Here is a 23,690-nt window from a genome sequence, read left to right as displayed (position 1 = left end):
AAAACCTCAGCTCACTGATACAAGAAGCACATACAGGATAATTTCAAAGGGAAATACACCTAGACAGATCACACTAAAGTGGCTAAAATGAGGGGAAAGGTAGTGAATTGTAAACAACAAAAGGAAAAATACTTAACTCTCAGTGGAGAAGAACAGGACTGGAGCTGCCTTCTCCATAGATGTTAATAGAAGGCAGAAAAGAACAGAAAGCTTTCTTTGAAATGCTTTGTACCAAATAACTGCCTAGTTAGTATTCAGTGTCCAGTAAAAAAAAAATATATATATATATATATATATATATATTTCTTAAGTTTAAAAGTGAAATGGAGGTGCTTTCAGGCACACACACACACACACACACACAAATTGTATACACCTAAAAGTAATTAATCTGTGTTTAACCTGCACTGAAATAATAATAATAAAGTGAGTCAGTATGTTAAGGCTAGAGAAAAATGATCCTGAGGGGAAACACAGAAATTCATTTCAAAGAAAGCATTCTGAGTAATCAGTTTTATTCTTTTACTATTGCATTTCCAAACACATTAGGCTGTGAATTATGAATTCTTATTCTTTTAGTGGTTACTGGAGAGGTTAAAACAGACATCCTTGGCTTGTTACAGTCAATTATTAATTAGTGCTTCTAGGACTTTTCAGACAAGCTTAGGTTCTTAGAGTTCTTTATTGCAGTCCACTACATTCTCCCACTTTGTGTGATTCTGTCATTCAAATTGATGCTACAAGTACCTTACAATATCAGAATATATTAAATATTCCCACAATGCTTAATTGGCATTGTTTAATACAGTCAATATGCTTTCATTTATATTTATACACATTTTTACAATTTTTCTTGCTCCCTTTCCTCATTCATTTTTGTTTTTTTCTGTTGGGGAAATTTCCACTTTTTTGAAGAACATCCTTTTAATGCCAGTCTACTAAACGATCCCCTGGAGATGGATATGGCAACTCACTCCAGTGTTCTTTCCTGGGAAATCCTATGGACAAAGGATCCTGGAGGGCTACAATCCATGGGGTCACAGAATCAGACACAACTTAATGACTAGTAACAAAATCCCTTTGTTTTTGCTTCTCTGTAACTGTATTCATTTTGCTCACATTTTGGGGGAATATTTTGCCAGGAATAGAATTGACAGATGTTCTCTTTTATCTCTTTAAAATGATATCCATTTTCATTTCTTTTGAAAAATCAGTCAGTCTTATTGTTCTTTTGATGATACTACTTTTATTCTCTGATGGCTTATTAAATTTTTCTTGCCTTTGCTTTTCAGTAGAGCTAAGGAATAATTTTATTAGTATTTATTTTGTTTGAGGTTTATAGAATTTCTGGAATCTGTGGCTAAGTTTTCCTTTCATCAATTCTGAAAATTCCCAGGCATTCTCTCTTTAAACACTGTTCCAGTTACATTCTCTCCCTCCCCTTTCTGCAAATCCAACAATATATATATATTTCATATTCTCTTACCATTTCATATGTCTCCTTACAAGCATCTCTACTTCCCATCCTTTCTTCTCTCCATGCTTCAATCTGGATTTTTTTTTTTTTTATAAACCTGTCTTCCAGTTCACTATTTCTGTCTTTATCTGTGTCAATAGGCTGTTAAATACATCTCTGGTGTTCTTAATTTCAATTATTGTGTTTTTCAGTTATAGAATTTCTTTTTTTAAAAAAAAGTAGTCTTTATTGATTTTGTTACAATATCACTTGTTTTATTTTCTTGTTTTGTTTTTTTTTTCCTTTGGCCCCAAGGCATGTGGAATCTTAGTTCCCCAACCAGGGATCAAACCCGCAGCCCCTACATTGGAAGGTAAAGTCTTAACCTCTGGGCTCATGAGGGAAGTCCCAATTACAGAATTTCTATTTGATCCATGTTATTGATTTGTGTTCTCATGTGAAATTCTCCATCTTATTTCCTATTTTCTTAAACATGTTGATCACAGTTACTTTAAAATTCATGTCTGATAATGTTAGTATCTTAATCACCTTTGGATATATTACTGTTTATTTTTTTATCTTGCCCTGTTCATTGAGGTGTGCTAATTTTTATTGAATGTGGACATTTTACATGTGAAAATTATAGTGGCTTTGAATATTTTCCACCCAAGAGGATTTTCCCTGTCATCTAGCCAACAGCTGATATAAAACACGTACAACAATCACATCAACTTCATCATAGACAGAGCACGCTGTCTTAAGATACGGTTTCAGTCTTTAATGTGTGTGTGTGTGTGTGTTAGTTGCTCAGTCCTGTCTGAAAAGTTCGCTCAGTCTTTTGCGACCCCATGGACTGTAGCCCACCAGGCTCCTTGGTCCATGGGATTCTCCAGACAAGAATACTGGAGTGGGTTGCCATTTCCTTCTCCTGTCTTTAATGGAACCCCACTAAAAGTCCCAACCAAGAAGTTCCCAAATTTCAATTTAACTTTCCTTAACGCCATAAGGCTGCAAAAACTCTATTCATATTCAATTGCTTTATGATTGACTCTTCATATTTCTGCCCTATACATACTAAGAATTCAGCAAAAGCCTCAGTGGAAAAAAACAAGTATCAAACTTACTTCTCTGTGCTCCTTTCTCTCAGAGTTCTTGGCCTCTCTATTTCTGGCTACTTTGACAGCCTCAAACTTCAGCTTTTATATCTTCCTTTCAATTAATTTCCACGAGATTGCTTAAAACCGCTAAATTCTCTATTTCTCAGCTTCCCTCGTGGATCAGCTGGTAAAGAATGCGTCTGCAATACAGGAGACCTGGGTTCGATACCTGGGTTAGGGAGAAACCCTGGCGAAGGGAAAGGCTACCCACTCCCTATTCTGGCCTGGAGAATTCCATGGACTCTCTAGTCCATGGGGTCACAATGAGTCAGACATGACTGAGCGACTTTCTCACTACTTCTCAGCGGCCACCTTCTTCAGGACTCTCAGCCCTTCCACATTTCCTGCCCTCCTCCCTTCACTCCCTCTCAGATCCCTTCTCTGTTCCTATCAGCAAATGACGTAAAGGGTAAATGAAGCACACGGAATGTTAAATTCACACTCAAAGAGCTCTAGTTTGTCTGGATCCTACTCCTCAAAGCCTGGCTGTCTCAGAGGCACTCTGGTGCCTTTCAAAGAGATGGATTTTTAAAATTTATTCAGATTTTCCAGTTGTTCCCAGAAGGGCCTTTGATATGCTCCGTGCTATTCTATCATAGCTAAAAATGCAGGCCTCTATCATATTCAAATTTAGCATTATTTGTGAAAACAGACTTTCCTTGAGTGGGTAGTACTACCAAGAGCAAATGAGCAAGTTTGTTCTTCTTCCCTACCATCCTCTTTTAAAAAAGACAGTAAAAACACAATATTATCACTATATAAGTAAAAAAAAAATTTTTTTACATGCTACCTTATTTGAGAAAACTTATATATAATTTTGTTCTTTTGAAACATGGACCTCAGTGGAATCGGAGACAAGAGCAAACCTCCTGCCTCTGTCTCCCTCCTGGAAAAGCATCGCACATGTACCCCCATCCCCCATGATATGTATCCACTAAATTTCACTAAAGCAAATTCCAATTTACCTTGTCATTATTTTGTGATTATAAGACATTTTCTGATTAGAATTAAATATTGCTATCCAGGATAATACATTTTGTTATCAGAGGGACTTTACCTATTCCTTGGTCTTCCTTGGAGGCTCAGTCAGTAAAGAATCTGCCTGCAGTGCTGGAGACCCAGGTGCGATCCCTGGGTCGGGAAGAGCCCCTGGAGGAGGAAATGGCAACCACTCCAGTATTCTTACCTGGGAAATCCCATGCACAGAGGAGGGCTGCAGTCCTTGGGGTCACAAAAGAGTCAGACACGACTTAGCGACTAAACCACCACCACCACCTCGTCCTTACTTCCAGCAAAACTAAGTATATTTGCTAGTTAATGGTCCTCCTACCAATAAAAATTTGCACGAATCATCCATGTTTCATTTAGAAGTGGGCAATCTGCCTAGTTCATTCTCAGACCAAACAGAGGGCTTGAAGTACAAATAAATTTCTTCCAGAACTAGGGTGAAAGAAGGCTTAGACACAAGAATTTCTAACCTTAAACACAGAAATAAAAAGAACACATCTGTATTTATCCTATGTTCTCATGAGAAAGGTAGATTATTGTTTCTGGGCAACCGGTCTATTCTTGCCTATATTTACATACATATATTGTTTTTTCCCAAGAGATCTGTTACTGAATAGTTTCGTGAAAATCAAAACACATTTCCAGTTATCCAAATGAGAATTCTATTTAAATGAACCAGGGGTTAAATCATTTTCTAATTGAAAGAAGATTTCAAATTACTTTTCAGACATACAGATGGCCAATTACATATCAGGTATTAGTCTTATTAGTGAGTTCTGGGCTTTCCTTGACTCTTCCTTTCCCTATCTATTAGGATTTAATCCAATGGTTTGAAAGTATTAATTCCTAGTTAATACATTGATCCAAGGCTGACTGATAACTCTCCATGGGAACTTTTTTTGCAAGTCTTTCTCACTAAATTACACCTTGCCACAAGCAGATAAGTTATCATTGAAACTTCCAAAATGAATAGCCAGACTTGACTTCTCTGTATTTCTCGTAACCAGTCTGCCATCATTCCAGGCAGTGCACAGAGTACCAAATCTAAGAGCATTAGGATTTCCCCCATGCTTCAGTAAGCAAAATACTAGACTTTAACACTGTACATGAATTATCCCACTGGGCTGCCTTTCTCTAGACAACCCACCTGACTTGGTCAGTATTAATTAAAGAGCGCATAGTATAATAATGGGACCAGTGCAGGACAGAAAGCCTGACAGGCCAGGTCTAAGTCTTGGCTCTGTCATTACAAACTGTGAGGTCATGGGATGCTTCTTCATCACCTGACCTCTGTTTCCTTACTACCAAAATTAGGACTATCCATGTTTTATAGTTGTTTGAGAATCTATGTTTTTATCTATATAAAAAATTATAGTTTTTTAAATCTATTTTAAAGAAATCTATGTGGAACTACTTATAAGCTCTAAGTAACGTAAAAGATGGGCTTCCCTGATGGCTCACTGGTACACTATCTGCCTGCCAGTGCCTTCCAGTGCAGGGGCCTCAGCTTCGATCCCTGAGTCGGGAAGATCCCCTGGAGAAGGAAATGGCAACCCACTCCAGTATTCTTGCCCATATAATCCCAAGGACAGAGGAGCCTGGTGGGCTACAGTCCATGGGAGTCACAAAGAGTCAGACAGGACCTAGTGACTAAAGCAACAACAATGTAAAAGGTGAAGAATGGTATTTATTATCATTATAATTATTATGTCTATAGGCTTAGTATAGAAGTACAGCTAGTTATCTCAAAGAATTATATAGTAGAACTATGTCTGTGCTACAGCCAGTTACCCATTTCTTTCAAGAAATATGCCATGTGAACTAGTTCGCTGCAATAAAATAATTCAATTGCTACAAGCTTTAGAGAAGGTAAATTTCTATTTATAAGCCTAATTTAAATCCTGCTGTATTTAAATTGTGCTTAACTGTATCCCAGGAAATAGCCACTCTGAAAAGAGGTAGGTGTTCATTAGGGAAGCAAAGCTGCATTAATCTCACCATTACTCTTACACTGATTTCTTATCTGTCTTTAAAGCCGTGTTCCAAGGAGGTCAACATAGTGAAAATATGTTAGAAAGTGAGAATTGAATAAACTAGGTTCTATGACCGAAACCATGCCCCTAAAAGTGATTAAGGTACCTCGTATTCACAAAATAAACTCTGAGGTCAAAAACTAATACTAAACCACCTGCATTTTTATAGGCTAGCAGCTGAAGACTGAATGCTTTCTTCTCTCAAAGCAAAAAATGATTCTTTCTTTTCTTTCTTCCTTCCTCTCCTTTTCTTTCTTCCTTCCTCTCTTTTTCTTTTTTCAACACTTCTGTTTCTTAAAGCCATTTTACACAACCATTCATTATCTGACTCAACTCCCAGAAGGCCAAGTGCTGTCCCTAACAGGAGTCTGAGTTTGCACAAGGGATTCCCTCTGTGTCAATGACAGGCAACAGATTCCAGGATGCCTCCCACTGTTGGTTAAAACACGTGTGGAGATGTAGGTTCATTCACACCACACATCAAACCCCTCCAGTGTGTGAGAAAATGTGAAAGTAGAAGTGTGTCTAAGAATAATGGAAGTATTGCTACAAGTTGGAATTGCAAAAAAAATAAAAAAGAAAGAAAGAAATTGTATCAAAGCCTGGTCTACTTGACCTTGCCCAGGGCTGCTGATGTCATCAACATCAGATCATAGATTGTTAATCATAGGTAAGCAACATGTTACATAAGAGAAGCTGCTTAGTATCTTTCAGCCTTGGTTGCCCTCTCAGTAAAAGTTTCTGAAATCTGTTCCATGTGTATAACACTCCATATGCCTTATCTTATCTGGTATCCCTCTATCTATTTAGGTTTCATTAGAGTCAAACATATATGTTGGTATATATTCTTAACTGTCAATTGTTACCAAATAAAAGTAGTAAGTATTAAGAGTACGGATGGGGAAAGCTTACCAGCTATTAAAATACTAATTAAATGATCAGTTTTTTATCTACTTTGGTTTAACTAAGATGTAAAGAATAGTGTCTACAACTGAATAGATATTGGATAAATATTTGCCAAATCAATCAGTGTATTTATCAATGAGAAAATAATGTCTGGTCAAAACATCACAGGAGTAATTAAGAATGGCACCCCATTAGTGATTTTTATTATGCAACAGGTTAGTTCATATAGTGGCTCTTCAACAGTGTGTCCACAGACACTATTACTCATATTTATAGCCACAGGAAAAGTCTCTAATACCTTTAAAATACTCCTTGTTGTCTGTGGTAGAAATATTCACATGCTCACTTTATAAAAGTTGCAATATATAGCCACCATGGTGGTATAATATCAGGGATTAAAGAACTCAGAGTCTTTTTCTTTCCCTGTCCCTTGTAGCTTTGGAAACTGCTGGTTAAATATTTCAATTACGTTTAATAAAGGCAAAGGCTTTGATTACACAGGCAAAAAAAATAAAATGTAAAATATTACTAATATAAATATTGTAGAATTAATTCTATAGTCATTAGTCACTAAAATAAGTGTATTTATTTAAATTATGGGAAATATGTTCTGCTCCAGATTAAAACATGAGCAAATAAGTTTCTTTAATAAAAATTTTCAAAGGTATAAAGCATAGGGACTTCCCTGGCAGTCCAGGGGTCAAGACTTTGCCTTTCAATGTAGCAGAGGGCTGATTCAACCCCTGGTCATAAAGCCTTGGAGACAAAAAAGCCAAAACATAAAAAGAGAAGCAATATTGTAACAAAGTCAATAAAGACTTTTTTAAAAAGGCATAAATCATATATAAAAAGAATTTGTTTTTCATTGCTAGAGTTGCAAACAGCAAAATTGGACTGTAGCCTGCCAGTCTCCTCTGTCCATGAAATTCTCCAGGCAAGAATACTGGAGTGGGTAGCTGTTCCCTTCTCCAGGGGATCTTCCTAAGCCAGGGATTGAATCTGGGTCCATATTGCAGGCAGATTTTTTACCAAGTGAGCTACCAGAGAGGCTCTCCAAATATTTTACTAGTAGAGGAAAGCAAGAAATAAGCACCTAAGGGTCTCTCTTAAGTGAGAGAGAGTGGCCCAATAGTTAAGAATCCACCTTGCAGTTCGGAGGACATGAGTTCCATCCCTGATCCGGGAAGATCCCACATGCTGAGGAGCGACTAAGCCCCTGTGCCACAACTACTGTGCCCATGGTCTAGAGCCTGTGAATTGCCACTAGCAAGCCCACGTGCACCCTACAGTCCATGCTCCGTAATGAGAGAAGCCACTGCAATGAAAAGCCTGTGCACCATAAGGAAGAGAAACCCCCGCTGGCCACAACTAGAGAAAGCCTGCCAAGACCCTGAGCAGCCAAAAATAACTAACTAAATAAGTAACTAAAATTTTTAAAAATGAAATGAGCACCGAACTTTTTAGTAAATGATAGGAAGGGGGCTCCCAAAGATGATAGTGACTAGAAGGAGACAAGTTGTAGCATCATGAATCTCCAAAACAAAATGTGAAGGAATTACTCCCTACAATGAAATGAACACAATTTTAAAAACAAGAATTACCATTTGGGGCTCTTTCTATGAACTCTCATTAATAGTCACAAAAAGGCCCAGAAATATCAAGCACCTCTTGAGAGAGTTAATTCTTAGATAAGGAGTTTGGGGCCCTTGAGGAGGAGGAGAAAGGGATCTGGGGCTCTCGAGGAGGAGAAAGTGACAAACATTTTTTTTCCTAAATTGTTTTGTCTTAGTCACATAAGACATTTTTTCTTAAACTCTGAGTTGTTATGACAACAATCTTTAACTTTCCTTAAGCCTAGAGCTAATGATTACACAACAAAACCACTCATCTTGCTCAAGGGTATGTTTTTCCTTATGTTTCCAGTTGCTCAGTCGTGTCTGACTCTTTGCAACCCCATGGACTGCAGCACGCCAGGCTACCTTGTTCATCACCAGCTCCCAGAGCTTGCTCAAACTCATGTTCATTGCGTCAGTGAAGGCATCCAACCATCTCATCCTCTGTTATCCTCTTCTCCTCCTGCCTTCAATCTTTCCCAGCATCAGGGTCTTTTCTAATGAGTCAGCTCTTCACATCAGGTGGGCAAAGTATTGAAGTTTCAGCTTCAGCATCAGTCCTTCCAGTGAATATTCAGGACTGATTTCCTTTAGGATTGACTGGTTGGATCTCCTTGCCTTCCAAGGGATCAAGTATATAAGACATTGATAAGACTAGCAAGTGGGGCACTATCCATCCCCCTTCTATGTCTTTGTCAGAAGATTTCTCTGTCCTTCATCACTCTAATAAAACTTCTGCCACACAAAAGCTCTGAGTGATCAAGCCCAGTCCTTGGTCCTGAAGCTAAATCTTCTTCGTAGATCATGAATCCAACATCATTCACCATAAGCTATCACTCTCCTACAAGGCCATTCAACAAAAGATCAGAACTAGGTTTTTGTAATGACACAGCCCAGTGTGATTCAGTCAAACCATCCTCTTTCTCTCATCCTTGAATGAACACCTTTGGCTTTGTTTTGAATTGTAGTATCTTAGTTTGGAGGGCTTCCGTGATGACTCAGCAGGTAAAGAGTCCGCCTACAGTGCAGGAGACACAGGTTCAATCCCTGGTTTGGGAAGATCCCCTGGAGAAGGAAATGGCAACCCACTCCAGTACTCTTGCCTGAGAAGTCCCATGGACAGAGGAGCCTGGTGGGCTACAGTCCGTGGGGTCGCAAAGAGTCAGGCACGACTGAATGACGGAGCATGCATACATACATGTTTTAGTTTGGGGATTAATAGAATACACTAAGCCTCTTCTCTTGCTATTTTTGGCATTTCCAATAATTTTTTCTGATTATTAAAAACCTATACTAGAAAAAATAAGCAAAACTGTGCAATGGAAAGAAAAATGGAAATGCTGCTATGCAGGTATAATCAAAGTGTACATTTCAGTATCTGTTCTCCTCTTTCTAGGTATATGTATGTATGTACCAATTAATGTGTTTTTATACATATATATGTATATATCTCTATATCCTTAAGATGTGACCTTTTTACTTGAATTTTCCTTTGCCATTACACTTTGTAATAACAGGATTTCTAATCACTGCCTTCTATTTTGGTTATACTACCATTTCTTGCACCATTTTCCTTTTGTTGGACCTTTACTTTGTTTCCAGCTTTGTTTACATTAATTTATTCTGTTATTCCCTCACTTAGAAGTTAGCAACTGAACTATCTAATCTATGAAAATATTTTTGAAAAAAACTCTCTTCCAAGAAAACTTAAAGGTGGAAAATGTGAGTTATTTTCTCACAACTCATTGGTTGTGAGTTTGATGAAAAGGTGCTTATTATAATTTCAAGCTCAGATATAATCAGACAAGTTTTTCCAACTCAAATATGTCATTTTCATTTTGTCGGTAATGCCTCTTATTGTTTTTCTTTGGATGCTGCTGTTTCCTTTTATACACTTTCAAGTGAGTCAGCTAAACAGAATAATCACATATTGAGATGATAGGTGGTAAAAGTAACTCAAAAAACAATCATTTATAATCATCAAAAACATCCTATGATTTTGAAACATAAAGCAAAAAGAGGAGATAAATGCAAATAATTTCACCAGCCTTGCATGTCTAAAGCTAAATTAGTCTCTTTCTTAAGAAGAAAAAGAATCAATTTAAGATAATCAGAAGGATTTCATTTTTATCATAGGACAAGGAATCAATAGGACCCAAATCAGTGAGACCATTTGAATATATATATACACACACACACACACACACACATACACATATTTGACATATAACAGTACTGAGCTACCAAAAAAATTCAAATATAATGAATAGTAGTTTTATTAAAGGATTAGCCAGAAATTACCATTCATTTTAGGTCCTAATGGTTAAAACATTTTCAAGTTTCCATTTTTGACCCTGGTACACATCGGAGACACAGAGAAAAGAGACTAGAATTATTAGAAGAAGATGTAATTGAGAGAAAGAATTTGAACAGGATACAAAATAAGAGGCACAACTAATTAAATATTGATATATCAATGTCATTTGATGAACACTGGACATTCAAAGAAAAAATACAGTTCATGAGACATTCAAAGCCAGTCAGATATTCCATCTCATTTGCAAATTTTAAAAACACAGATCTTTTAAAAAGAAACTATCTTTTGAAAATGAGAGGGCCTTCCCTGGTGGTCCAGTGGCTGATTCTCAAGGCAGGGAGCCTGCATTCAATCCCTGGTCAGAAACCTATATCCCACATGCCACAACTAAAGACCCCATGTGCCACAACTAAGACTTGCCCCAGCCAAATAAATAGACATTAAAATAAAAACAAGAATAAAAACTAGAGGTCCAATACCTAAATGAACACTAAGGAACTATACAAACTGAATGACCAATGTGACACCCTATTTCATATTTTGCTTTGAGTGCTCAGAGTGCCAAGAAGACCCACACTTGCAAAGGAAAGGTTTGCAAGGCTAAGTTTGGAGAACTGGATATTCTCCAATCAGTTCAGTTCAGTTCAGTCACTCAGCTCTGTCTGATTCTGCAACCCTATGGACTGGAGCAGGCCAGGCTTCCCTGTCCATCACCAACTCCCAGAGCTTACTTAAACTCAAGTCCATGGAATCGGTGATGCCATCCAACCATCTTATCCTCTGTCATCCTTTTCTCCTCCCGCCTTCAATCTTTCCCAGCATCAGGGTCTTTTCCAATGAATCAGCTCTTCGTATCAGGTGGCCAAAGTATTGTAGCTTCAGCTTCAGCATCAGTCCTTCCAATGAATATTCAGGACTGATTTCTTTAGGATGGACTGTTAGATCTCTTTGCAGTCCAAGGGACTCTCCAGAGTCTTCTCCAACACCACAGTTCAAAAGCATCAATTCTTCAGCTTTTGGAGAATTTGATATTTAAAGAACTAGTATAATATGTATCCATTTGCAGGGGGGCGGGGGTGGGGGGGGGGGTTCTATGATTTCTCTTACTCCTGGGACATTTTTATATCACATTGTTGGTTGTTCTTTTATCTTTTGCAAATAAGACATGATTTTCCTCCTTCCTTCTTCCCATTTCTCTTTTTTCTCTTCTCTCCTATGGTCTTCCTCTTCCTCTCCTCATTTTTTCTTTCTCCTCCTTCTCTACTTCTTCTGTCTTCTCTTCCTCTCTCTCTTTCCCTGAAAACAAAATTGTACCAGAAGTGTCTATATTAATATAGAAAGGTTATGTTAAAGGAAGATATTGGCTGAATCCTTTAGGGTGGGCTTGAAATTGGGTTGGGAATTATAGTGCTCCAATGTAAGAAAGTAGAAATAAAAGGTTTTCTTCCTGGACAAGACTATTGGTGAGAACGGTGCATCAGCAAAACCAGATCCTGCCATTCAGAGTCTTCTGAAAAAGAGCAGGGGTGATGAACAGGAGGATTTACACACACTCTATTGGAAGTTTGCCTATTTTTTTCTTTGCTAATGATGTGATTTTCAATGTAAAATCACCATGAACATTAGGACGTATTTTATGCAAATGGCATTCAAGATGAGACATTGTTTTTCTTACCTAACTTCTGAATTCATTTTTCAGAGTAAAGAAAATGCAAATTGATTGCAAATGAATCTGCCAATTAAACTGAGAAAATATTTTTTAAATATTCCCTTGGTGACCAGGCATATGCTTTTTTTTTTTTTCTGTTTACCCAGATTCTACACACAATAGAGGCCACCTCATAGAGAAGCACTAGGAAAAGTACAGAGGAAAGAAACAGAAGGTAAGTTAAGGGTCTTAAAATCAATCTACTTCTTTCAGGGATTAGTGAGTTCTTTAATGCGCAAGTTGAAAAGAAATGTTTAACTCATTTAGAGTGAGTTAACACGGTTACAGGTATTTTGTATAGAACAATATTACATATTTTAAATTCAGAATATAAGGCAAACCTATGATATTCACAATGAAAATCAAATCACTGTTCACAATTTAGCTGGATTTCTGTTTTGGGCATTTACTAAAATATCTCTTCATCTGGATGCAGGTGTCAGTCATTTTCAAGTGCGTTTCTGGGATAAACGCTTTTGGCTTCTTAATCCTAGGTCAATAGTGGAAATGTTAGCACAAGGAAAGTTAATACCGATTTTCTCACCTTAGACTAACAAGATTTCTGGATTGCATTGGCAAACAATTCAACAGAAATTTAGAAAGGATATTTTTAAGAGCAGGAAATCCCTTGTCAGGGAGGAAAAAAGCTATAGGCAGACAATTCTCGTGTCCAATGACTTCTACATTAAAAACAAATGTTTCATACTATTGAAATCATTTCATTACCCAGCTCATTCCTCTTATCTGGAGGTAATTTTTAACAGATTGCCGTCTACTTTGCAGACACAAATTTCCAGCCACTCTCCTTCATGCCCCAAGAGGCTATTTCATAAGCAAGCTAACATCAATTCAAACAAGATTCATTTTTTCCATCACTTTACACCCTAGAAAACTGATACAGACTTCCCCAGATGAAGTTTAATACAGAACATAGGTTTACGAAGTGTGGAACCTCATTTCAAATGTATACATAATACATTGATATAGATTTTGGAAACATTTTCAAGGAATACAAATGTGCTGGGTCCAAGGCTTAAATGGTCCTTTTCACTGAAATAAAGCACATAAAAGATTTCAGAAGGCCAGAAAACTTTAAAATTTAGTGCCTTTTTCTTGAGATGTCCCAGAATGTTCTAGTTTAGAAAATAAATGGTATATCCAGCATGCAAATGGGTAGTATAAGCAATTCATTATATTAAACTAATTTGACAATTGAGGACCTGATTATGAATTTTAAAGCCTGAATGCCTAGAATAAAGGTAAATGAGTCAGAATGAGTCAAAACCATGATGACAATAAATAACATATAATACTCTATGAACAATAAAATGTCCCCCAAAGTTAAGAATGTGATTAGTGTCAGTGAATAAAAATGCCTTCAGGGACGTGGTCACTCAAATTCTTTATCCTGTCTGAGAAACATCATTAAGGCTTGTGATGTAATAAGTAGAACTGTCTCATACTTTATATCTTTCTTAAAAACTTGGAGCTACACCCTCAATCACACCCAGCCTCTGTCTGGATACGATATCTGTTATCACACCCTTCCTACATAAATTTACATTTTATCCTGAGTAATGAGCTCCATAATTGAACTAGACTGTGCAAAAGTAGTACATCTTTTTACGTAGCCCTACACTGCCTTTCTGTTTGATGGTTTCTCACACTTCAAGGCATGCATCCCACCTCATTCATTCAACAAGTGTTTATTGGGTGGTTATTTCACACTAGGGGTTGAGACACAGAATTGAAAAGAAAACCACTTTGCCCTTCAGAAGCTAATAACCAAGAAATCCAGAATTAGGTTTAAAAAGAGAAGGGGATTATATGCAACCCTCCTCCATGCCTTCCATAATGTTTATTTTATTTATGTCAACCATAATCATTTCATGCTGATTTATATACATAATTCCTTTTCACAGAGACATGTCTAAGAAGAAAACTGCCAGGCTCCTCTGTCCATGAGGATTCTCCAGGCCAGAATACTGGAGTGGGTTGCCATGCTCTCCTCCAGGGGATCTTCCCAACCTAGGGGTTGAACCCAGTCTCCTACATTTCTGGTGGATTGTTTATACTCTGAGCCACAAAGGAAGCCCAAGAAGAAAACACAGTCTATGATTTTACCACTCAGAGAATCTCTAGGAATGTTTTGTGTAGTCTCTCCAATGATCTCTCCCCAGCACCACCATGATGTTTTTAAGTTTATCTAACACAGGGTGGAGAAGACGTGAACATGCTGAGAATAAGACCTTTGTTTTGCTAGCTTCCATGGAGAGGGGCCAAGGCAGAAAAAGTCAAAAGTAAGCTGACCACCTCTCCACTGAGCTCCAGGTCTTTACTAGTACAAGTGAAACGGGACACTCAGAGCCGTGCAGACTCCAGAGATCTCAGCCCCACTGTGTGCCTTGCTCCATCATGACTAATTATCTTTGTGTCTTATATCCCTATTTATTTCAGACACACGGGAAGCCCAGCCTTTCCTATTTTTTTCTAGTACCCTAGCCACTAATCCGTTTCTGAATATCCTCTCTCTCTCTCCTTGGTGGTGGTGGTTTAGTCTCTAAGTCGTGTCCAACTCTTGTGAACCCATGGACTGTAGCCCACCAGGCTCCAATGTCCATGGGATTTCCCAGGCAAGAATACTGGAGGGGTTGCCATTTCCTCCTCTCCTTGGGAAGAGAATCTCCCCAATCCAGGGATTGAACCTGGGTCTCCTGCAACACAGACAGTCACAGGTGGATTCTTTACTGACTGAGCTACCCAGGAAGCCTCTCTCTCCCCTTAACTTTTTCTTAATATACTTTTCCATCTCTAATTTCTAACTCCAGAAGCTCATTCAATCTAAATCTCATTTAATCCCCTATATCCTCAATCTGTTTTAAAAGTAACTTCCTTTACTTTTTTCTCTGAAGACACTGGTTCTTATGCATCTTTCTTTGGAAATTAAATAGGCATCTTCCTCAGCCTCATTGCTGCTTCTGAATTTTTCTCCTCCCCTTCTCCCTATAAATACTAGGATTTGAATCTCATGTGATTGGACTAAACTAGCCAGTTCCCCTCTAACACTTGAGTCACTGCCCCATTCTGAAAAAGGCTGACTGCTCTCTTGACCTCCAGTTTGCCACACGATCCTGGTTTTCCGTCTAGTTCAATGGCCACTTATCCTCCTTTGCTGATCTGCACCATTTGTGATCTCCAAACACTGGAGGTCCTCAGGTCTTAGTCTTAAGATCCAGGTCTAATCATAATGGCCTTCCAAAGATCCTTCTGAAATGGTTCTGTCTAAATAAAAAGTGATTCCATCCTTTCTGTTGCCCAAGCAAAGTTAAAATCATCTTGTAGCACTGCCCTTGACTTCTCCGTTTTCGTGCTCATCCCACTCATCAACAAATCTACTTCCTAAATACTGAGTTCCATCTCTAAGATATACTATTTTTCACACTTTAGGATTCTCTGAGATTGGCATATGACTTAAAATCAATGGCAGGTCATATTTTAATTGGTGGTTCTAATGTAGAACGTAAACTGTATCATTTCTTTCTTGGTTTAAATTTACATTAAATCATGCTTCTACCCTGCCTAGGGCTTCCCTGGTGGCTCAGATGATAAAGAATCTGCCCACAATTCAGGAGACCTGAGTTCTATCCCTGGGTCGGGAAGATCCCCAGGAGAAGAGAATGGCAACCCACTCCAGTATTCTTGCTTGGAGAATTCCATGGACATAGGAGCTTGATGGGCCTATAGTCCAGACAGTCACAAAGAGTTGAATGTGACTGAGTGACTAATACTTCACTTCTACCCTGCCTAAAGCCTTTCAATGGGTTCTGTTTCATACTAGATAAAATCCAAAGTTATTACAATACCTAGAAAGGGCCTATAATTGTAGATCTCCTTACAATTGTAATCTCCTCTAAATTAATTTTCCCCTCTCTCTGTCTGTTCAGCCCTCTTGGCCTCTGGGCCTTCCCATCTCAGGTACTTAGCATTTAGTGTTCCCCCAGCTTGGAATGCTTTTCTTTCAGGTATTACACACGTGTCAGTCTCTCATATCCTTCAGACCTTTCACCAAATATCACCTTCTCAAGTCAAGCCTGCCCTTCCTGCTGTGTTTAAATTGCGACATCCTTCCCTGCAACATTCCCTGTTGGCCTTCCTTCTAGTATTTTTCACCATAGCATTTATTACTTTATGATGTAATACAAAGAGCAAAACTTTCTTTTTATTTTTTACTCTTTCATTCATTTTTATATCTTTAGTGCTAGATCTGTACCAGGCCCAAATGTGGTGCTCAATACTTAGTTATTAAATGAACAGAATATATAACAAAAATGTACTTTCTCATTCATAAAATTAGACGCAAGTAGAGTATATGTCTACTCCTCTTTTGCAGTAGTAATTTGAACAACATACATATTCTTGCCTCTGATATGAATTAAACTTAAATATTTTCATTTAATGTCTATTAACTGAAGCATAACTTGTTATTAGAAATGGTATTTATTGAGCACTGTTTATATACTGTTATATACTATAATTATGCTAAATGTTTTTATGTATTATTTGATATAATTTTCATTACAAGCCTATGAATTAGGTAATATTAGCTTTATTTTACAAATTAAGAAATCAATTCTCAGAGAAATTGTCATTGTCTTAAGGTCTCCCAATAGTACAGCACTACAGAGCTAGGATCCAAATTAACATAGTCTGATTCCAAAGTTCATTACCCTGCCTCTGAAGGCCAAATGTAGAAAATATGAAGGAAATCACACTGGTTGTATTTGCTATCCTTATTTAGATTTACCCAGTTTCACTGCTCATCACAGGCCTTTTATCCAGAGGCATCACTGGGCATGGATTCTTTGAATTCTCTCATCATTGGCCCTGTGATTCCTTTTAAGGAACAAAACATGTACATGTGTCATTTACGTATGTAGAAGAAAAGATGGGATCCAATATCATTTATGATCTTTTGTAAACAATTTTTTGAGATATATGTTTGGAATTGAGGGTGAGGTGACTTTCCAGAGAAAAGACATGTGGTAGGAAAGTAGAATTACTTAACAAAAACTCAAGCTATTTTACGGAGGAGAAAGGAGTAATGTACATGCAGGCAGAAGCTCTGTGCTTGCCTGGTCTTGGCTTATTTCAGAGGAAATTGAGGGTTCATTAGAGATCAGTAAGGACCCCTATTTATTTCATTCAGGTGCAGCTTTCAGAAGAAGGGGACGTTTACATTTACTCTGCATTTTCATTATTGTTTGAATATTTGGTGGCCTTCAGGGAGTAGTGAGGAAACCAGAACAGGAAAAATCATAGCAAGAATTTTAGCGTCTGTACTGAAATCTCTCATCTGGGTTTGGTGCTGCAATGAGAAGTTAGCTCCATTAGGGACTTCAAATATATGAATAAACTGGATATCTGAAAGTTAGGGTTTGCTTTTTTTTTTAGGTCAGTTTATGTAGCAGTATTGAAACATGGACCTAAATTTCCAGACACACCTCCTGTCAAGAAGTGGGTCTATGTCCTCTTCCCTGAATTTGAGGTATCTGACTGCTTGATTAATAGAATAGTGTATAATCAGTGATGACTCAGACATCTTCACTTCCATTTTTTTTAATTGGGGTATAGTTACTCTATAATGTTGTGTTGGCTTTTGCTGTACAATAACATGTATCAGCTATATGTATACATATATCACCTGCCTCTTGGACCTTCCTCCCACCCTCCTCCATTCCATCCATCTAGGTCATCACAGAGCACAGAGCTGAGCTTCCTATGCTGTACAGCAGCTTTCTATTAGCTGTTTTACACATGGTAGTGTATCTACGTCAATCCTAATCTCCCAGTTTGTTCCACCCTCACTTGCCCCGATTCTGTCCACATATCTGTTCTCTTCATCTGCATCTATATTCTTGCCTTGTAAATAGTTTCATCTGTACCATTTTTCTAGATTCTACATATATGTGTTAATATACAATACTTGTTTTTCTCTTTCTGACTTACTTCACTCTGTATGACAAACTCTAGATCCATCCACGTCTCTACAAACGACTCACTCTCAGAACCAAGCCACCATGCAGTGAGAGAAAGTCCAAGTGGTCTGTGGGAAAACATGTGAAGAGAAACAGAGACCCTATCCCATAGCCCAAACTGAGCTTCCAGCAACCAGCCATCCCAAACTTGCCAGTTATGTGGGTGCCATATTGGAAATGAATCCTCCAGGGCACAGTCAATATGTTCCAACAGATGATACTTAGAACAAAGACAAGCTGGCCTTACCAGCTCTGTCCATATTACAAATTTATGAATAGTATAAATGATTGTTGTAGTTTGGAGTGGATTGCAACCATTGTTTTACTCCTACTAAATTAAGCTTTTGACATACAATCTTAAAATACTGCAAATTATTGCAAAAGTGACATTTTCAACTTTTGCTGTGCCTCTCCACCTCAGTGCGTTCCAAGGTAGGATCTATAAAGTGAAAGAGCCAAAATAAGGGCACCAAGTCTGATACAAGACCTCGATAATCCACAAGCTGGATAATCGATATTGTGTCATGGAGATATAAGGTACAATTATCCTGAAAGCTGGTGTGTGAAGAATTAACAGCAGACATTACAGCACCGCACATGCTTCAGAGAGCATACATTTTCTGGGAAGGCTTAGAATCAAAGTTGTATTCTTCGAGTTGCCAAACTACCTCCTAGAATCAGTACAGTAGATGCCAGTCATTGTCATTCAAGCTATCAACAGGCTAAAGTCTTAACTATTACCAGATCACAGAGCTAAAGCTTTGATTCATGTAAAATATACTAAACCATGGTGCCTGCCAGACATCAAGCTGCATGCTCCCCTACTTATCTTTGGTATGTAATTTTCTTAGAGTGTTCTATCAGCTCACAAAATCTTTGCTCGCAGGGAGAAATGTTCTCCTTTTTGCCTTGACATTTTTCTTGCATAAACCTGAAATATAGGTACAGCATAAACATTTTCCAAATCAAGATTATTCTATTTTTCAATTTGGAAATAAAGTTTTGTTTTGACAGAAACCTGACTCTGACAACCATTCTGTCATCCAGGAACATTTGCTCATTATTTTTCCAATAGTAATGATCACAAATGACTAAATGACTTCAAAACAGAAATTCCTTTTAAAAAATGTCATCCTAAGAAACATTCAAATTTCAAAATAAAGTACTGAGGATGGTCTATTATTTCCTTCAAGACACTAGGTGGTGAAAACAAACTTACAGTTACCAAAGGGGAAAGGAGGGGAAGGGATTAATTAGGAGTGTGAGATTAACAATCATGTACTACTATATATAAAATAGATAACCAACAAGGATCTACTATATAGCACAGGGCACTATACTTAATGTTTTGTAATAATCTATAAGAGGAAAGGATCTGAAAAAAATAGCTATATATGTACATATAACTGAATCACTTTGTTGTACACCTAAACCTAACACAATATTTAAATCATCTATATTTCAATTTAAAAAAAGAAAAAGATAGGGAAAAATGGCATTTAAAGAACAGATACTAGGTAGGGAAGGGTTAGTAGTGACAGCAATAAAAGTAGTAGTAATAATAAAAAAAGTTAATGATTTATTCACAGATATAACAAGTAAATATTTAAAAGGTATATATATTAATTTTAAAATAACTCACATACAAGCTCAATGAGTATTTTCAAATAAAGGCAATAATTAATATATAAAAGGCCATACTGAAAGTGATTATATTTATGAATTCCCATGAGCCAATTGGGCTTCCCAGGAGGCTCAGTAGTAAAGCATTCACCTGTCAATGAAGAAGACACAAGAGACAAGGGTTCAACCCCTGAGTCTGGAAGATGCCCTGGAGTAGAAAATGGCAACCCACTCCATTATTTTTGCCTGGAAAATTCTATGGACAGTGGAGCCTAGTGGGCTACAGTTCATGGGGTCACAAAGAGTTGGACATGACTGAATAAGCACACACATAAGCCAATTACACTTTATTCCTAAGAATATACACAAAACCCTCAAAGTCTGAGGGTTTAACCACTTCTGACCCTCCTAGTCTAAAGACCAGCAAGTACTAATAAACAAACATGACTTAATACACAAAATCTCTGGGAATTAATAAAATAGTTAAAGTTACTATGGTCCCATTTACATTACTTTTTGAATCCTTATCTAGGGACTATGCATATTTTAAAAAATGATGCCCAACTTATATCTCATTTTCCTCAAGTTGTCATTAAATATGCATCTTTATTTAATTCATTCTATATTACAAATTGCTTTAGCTATTTTTTAAAGATCTCCAGGTTCAAAACAATAATATTTGAGAATATATGATTCAGCACCTTTCATGACGGGGCAGCTGGAAAAATAAAAGATGATTGATGAAGTGTTGAAGTCCATTTAAGTCATGGGTAAATATGTTACCTCTTGGGATAAGTGGCATTACCACCTTTCTCATATGTATGCAAAGTCACAAGTACACATGTTAGCAACTAACAACATATGTAAAAAAAAAAAGATGAATGAATGACCTTTGGGTGTTATTAAGAAAAGAAAGTCCATTAAATCATAAAGCATAAAATAATTAAATCTATACTTTTCAAACCTGTAAGATATAACTTGTGGAAACAGGGGAAACAGTGTCAGACTTTATTTGAGGGGAGGGGAGGTGGAATCAAAAATCACTGCAGATGGTGACTGCAGCCATGAAATTAAAAGACGCTTACTCCTTGGAGGCGTCCCTGGTGGCTCGACGATAAAGCCTCTGTCTACAATGCGGGAGACATGGGTTCAATCCCTGGGTTGGGAAGATCCCCTGGAGAAGGAAATGGCAACCCACTCCAGGACTATTGCCTGGAGAATCCCATGGACAGAGGAGCCTGGAAGGCTACAGTCCATGGGGTCGCAAAGAGTTGGACATGACTGAGTGACTTCACTTTCTTTCTTTCACTTTACTCCTTGGAAGGAAAGTTATGACCAACCTATATAGCATATTCAAAAGCAGAGATATAACTTTGCCAACAAAGGTCCATCTAGTCAAGGCTATGGTTTTTCCAGTGGTCATGTATGGATGCAAGAGTTGGACTGTGAAGAAAGCTGAATGCCAAAGAATTGATGCTTTTGAACTGTGGTGTTGGAAAAGACTCTTGAGAGGTCCTTGGACTGCAAGGGGATCCAACCAGTCCATCCTAAAGGAGATCAGCCCTGGGTGTTCATTGGAAGGACTGATGCTCAAGCTGAAACTCCAATACTTTGGCCACCTGATGTGAAGAGCTGACTCATTTGAAAAGACCCTGATGCTGGTAAAGATTGAGGGCAGGAGGAGAAGGGGATGACAGAGGATGAGATGGCTGGATGGCATCACCAATTCGATGGACTTGAGTTTGAGTGAACTCTGGGAGTTGGTGATAGACAGGGAGGCCTGGGGTGCTGTGATTCATGGGGTCGCAGAGTCAGACACGACTGAGTGACTGAACTGAACTGAATATTATTTATAGTGAAAATTAATTGGAGAAGTCATTTATCAAAGACAGATTTTGAATGTGTATCAAAAATGTATGTAAATACATAATATGTATCAGATACAAAGGCATATACACATGCTTACTTTAAAAATAGTTTTAATGAAAATAAAATCAGTGATGCCACTTATAATTGTTAATTGTTTAGTTTCTTGTTTATTTTTTCATAACTTGGTTATCTAGTTGATTTTTATTTTCCTTGATATCATTCAATAGAGTCAAATTTTACTACTCTATAATTTCCCTTCTTAAAAACAATGCTAGCTCAGTTTTGTTCCTTTGTAGACCTGCAGTTTCTGAGCATTTCATATTCCCAATACATTATTCTTTGTACAAAGCCCTCAGCAACTATTACTGTAATAGAGCATGTTAGCAGCAGAAACTTGACAGACAATGTGAAATGTGGGCAAAATAACATAGGCCTTGGAATCAGAAAGAACAGAATTGAATTCTAGTTTTCCCTCTATTAGCTGTGAGATCTTGGGAATATTTAATCTCTAATCTCTTCTTCTTCATCTCTAAAATGAGCCTCAAACACCTACTTTGGAAGTTCTAAAAATACTTAAATGGAATAAGTTTGCTTAAATATGAACTTGGAGCCCAGCACATAATACTTATGAATACACTTAATGGCTACCATTTTGATAAATACAGTATTAATACTATTTTAGTACTATTGTTAACAATAGGCAGTATCATGTCAATTAAGACCATAGATTCTAAAGCCAGACTGCCTCTGTTCAAATCCTGGATCATCTACCTACTAACTATGCAACCTTGGGAAAGTTACTGTTTTATTTATAAATTGAGAACAATAATGATAAAACCTATTTTATAGATTTGATTTGAGGACTAAATGAATTAACAAAAGAAAATTATGAAAGTTATGGCTGTTCAGTCGCGAAGTCATGCCCAACTCTTTCTGACCCCATGGACTGCAGCAGGCCAAACTTATTCCATTCCTCTGTCCTCCACTATCTCCTGGAGTTTGCTCAAATTCATGTCCATTGAGTTGGTGATGTTTTCCAACCATCTCATCTTCTGCCACCCCCTTCTCCTTTTGCCTTCTCCTTCTCCTTTTGCCTTCAATCTTTCTGACATCAGGGTCTTTTCCAATGAGCTGGCTCTTCCCATCAGGTGGCCAAACTATTGGAGCTTCAGCTTCAGCATCAGCCCTTCCAATGAATATTAAGGGTTGATTTCCTTTAGAGTTGACTGGTTCGATCTCCTTGTAATCCAAGGGAGTCTCAAGAGTCTGCTCTAGCACCATAATTGAAAAGCTGAAGAAAACAATTCTTCGGCTCAACCTTCTTTATGGTCCAGCTCCCACATCTGTATATGACTACTGGAAAAACCATAGCTTTGACTATACAGACAATGTCTCTGCTTTTTAATACATTGTCTAGGTTTGTCATAGCTATCCTTATAAGGAGTAAGCATCTTTTAATTTCATGGCTGCAGTCACCATCAGCAGTGATTTTGGTGCCCAAGGAAATGTTTATTACATATTAATCCTTAATAAGTGTTTTATATTATTATTAACTATGGGTATTTTAATTATCATATTGATCCTAAAGGAAATCAATCCTGAATATTCATTGGAAGGACTGATGCTGAAGCTGAAACTCCAACGCTTTGGCCACCTGATGGGAAGAACTGACTCATTTGAAAAGACCCTGATGCTGGGAAAGATTGAAGGCAGGAGGAAGAAGGGACGACAGAGGATGAGATGGTTGGATGGCATCAATGACTCACTGGACATGAGTTTGAGTAGGCTCTGGGAGTTGGTGATGGACAGGGAAGTCTGGCATGCCACAGTCCATGGGGTTGCAAACAGTTGGACATGACTGAGCAACTGAACTGAACTGAACTGAAGGGTATTTTAATTATCATATTATAGACTGCTAATAGACTGACCAGGCTTAAATCCCAACTTTTCTTTCCTCTTACTTAG

At 37.7% G+C, this 23,690-nt stretch overlaps 1 long non-coding RNA gene across 1 annotated transcript in view; it reads left to right on the top strand.

Moving 5' to 3' along the window:
* LOC129643141 (uncharacterized) overlaps window positions 1-19,228 on the top strand; it is a 34,256-nt gene extending 15,028 nt beyond the window's left edge. The window contains exons 2-3 of the long non-coding RNA XR_008710105.1: window positions 12,306-12,373; window positions 14,121-19,228. This is a non-coding gene — a long non-coding RNA (uncharacterized LOC129643141). The remainder of the gene's footprint in view (window positions 1-12,305; window positions 12,374-14,120) is intronic.
* The last annotated feature ends 4,462 nt before the right edge of the window (window positions 19,229-23,690 follow it).

The sequence above is a fragment of the Bubalus kerabau genome, chromosome 2 (genome assembly GCF_029407905.1).
Source record: "Bubalus kerabau isolate K-KA32 ecotype Philippines breed swamp buffalo chromosome 2, PCC_UOA_SB_1v2, whole genome shotgun sequence".
Lineage (NCBI taxonomy): Eukaryota > Metazoa > Chordata > Mammalia > Artiodactyla > Bovidae > Bubalus > Bubalus kerabau.
Note: the sequence above shows the minus strand (reverse complement) of the source record. Positions and strands in the feature narration are given on the sequence as shown.